At 41.7% G+C, this 1,742-nt stretch overlaps 1 long non-coding RNA gene across 1 annotated transcript; it reads right to left on the bottom strand.

The window, feature by feature from the left end:
* Nucleotides 1–369: 369 nt before the first annotated feature.
* LOC143476213 (uncharacterized) lies at nucleotides 370–1,652 on the bottom strand. Its single transcript, XR_013121239.1, has 3 exons — nucleotides 1,604–1,652; nucleotides 1,296–1,459; nucleotides 370–659 (listed from the first exon to the last, which is right to left on the bottom strand). It is a non-coding gene; the product is annotated as an uncharacterized LOC143476213 (long non-coding RNA).
* Nucleotides 1,653–1,742: the final 90 nt, after the last annotated feature.

Raw genomic sequence — 1,742 nt, 5'->3', positions numbered from 1 at the left:
GCAGAGCCCAAACACTGCAGCAATCATGTGGCTCTCTTCTTTTATCTTACTCTCTCTTTTATTACATTTTCATCTATGATCTAAATGTCTCAGCTTAAAGGACCGCCTCTTAAATCAATCTCAGATACCTACTTCAAACCCGGAGTGCATTATGATACAAGAGTATCCTCTCCCTCTCTCTCTTCCTCTCCCTCCCTCTCTTCCTCTCTCTCTCCCTCTCACTTCCCACTTGGAACACATATATTGTTCCGTGCTAACAGATGGACAATCTTGCAGCCAGAGATGCGTAAAAGTGTTTAATAAATGTAATACAACCTATGTAGTGTTGAAGAAAGAGTTCTGAATCAGAAACAGCTGTGTGACCGCAGTGCCTGGAGAGGGCAGCGGCCCATAAGGATGTTGCCTAATGCAGGCCAACATGTGGCCCCTGCTGCTACGCAGTCCAGGTTCCTGTTGGATACTGGACAGTTTATAGGTTTCACCATCATTCCTCTGGAGAGAGGACTGCAACCATTACTCCAGGCTAATTTATGACTTGACTTTTTTTTTCCTTTTATATATTCTGTCAGATGGAAACAATGAAAGGAAGCAGGTGATGCTGGAATGTAGATCCTTTTATGTTATGCTCTACTCCATAGACAGACAGACACATTACAGTCCTGGAAGGAGAGACAAGAAAGGGTTTGACAAATTGTCAAATTAAGGATTGGTGTCATGACCCCTGGCAAAGGTTTCAGCAGTGACACTATTTCACTTTGTGATATTCCTTAAAGAACTATGAACTATGCAAAGAAGGTGAAATAAAATAAATTGTGGACTAACGAGCAGGAGACATATGTTGTCCATAACAGTTCTGCATAGGAATGAGATATGTGACTACTCTATGACTGCTCTATATGACTGCTCTGTATGACTGTGCTGTGTTTATGAGCACTTTTACACATCATCCACATGATTTCATGACACCCCCCCCCCCCCCCCCCCCCCCGTTTTCTGCCTCAAAGTGGCACAGAGAGAGACTTGTCTTTATTTTAAGCTGTCCAAAACAGTTATATGACCTAATATTTCATTTTATTTTACTAAGTCAAACCCATTTTCTTTTGGAGATACACTTCAGATATGAGTTATAATCTATGCGTGATGAATGGACCAGCCTCAGACCTCTGACTCTGGTATGTACTCACAACCTTCCTGACAAAGCGCAGCTGACTGACTAAAAGGGGAAAATGAAAGGAAAATGGGCAAGCACACACATACATGTCAAATACACACGTACATGTCAAGCACACACGTACATGTTAAACAGGTGTCCTGCATTTATGCCTATTCAAATGAACCACTGAACTATTCAGTGTCTCCACACAGGAAGCACATCATGCTCTCCATAGTACACAGGCCTTCAGAAATGTCCTGTTCTTCATCCTTTTATGTTATAGCAAAGTGTGAAATGTTTGCCACTCTATGAAAGACAAACAAAAAAATATATATAGTATTACCTAGCTTGGTAAATATACATTCATTGAGGTTACTCATTCAAATTGAAGCAATATGTAACGCCTTTCAAAAATACAGCTAAGTGAAAGTTAGGCTCATCACAACAAACCATGTCCAGATTTTAAATTCCGGGATGAGATCACAAACGCGCTTCCGGCCTCCCCCTTCTCCCTCTGTGCTTCCATGGCAACAGAGGAGGAGTTTGAACTCTGAACTGTGACTACGTCAACGGAAGTGAGGAAGTAGGA

Source organism: Brachyhypopomus gauderio, chromosome 15 (genome assembly GCF_052324685.1).
Source record: "Brachyhypopomus gauderio isolate BG-103 chromosome 15, BGAUD_0.2, whole genome shotgun sequence".
Taxonomy (NCBI): domain Eukaryota; kingdom Metazoa; phylum Chordata; class Actinopteri; order Gymnotiformes; family Hypopomidae; genus Brachyhypopomus; species Brachyhypopomus gauderio.
This window is presented reverse-complemented; position numbering and strand designations above follow the sequence as displayed.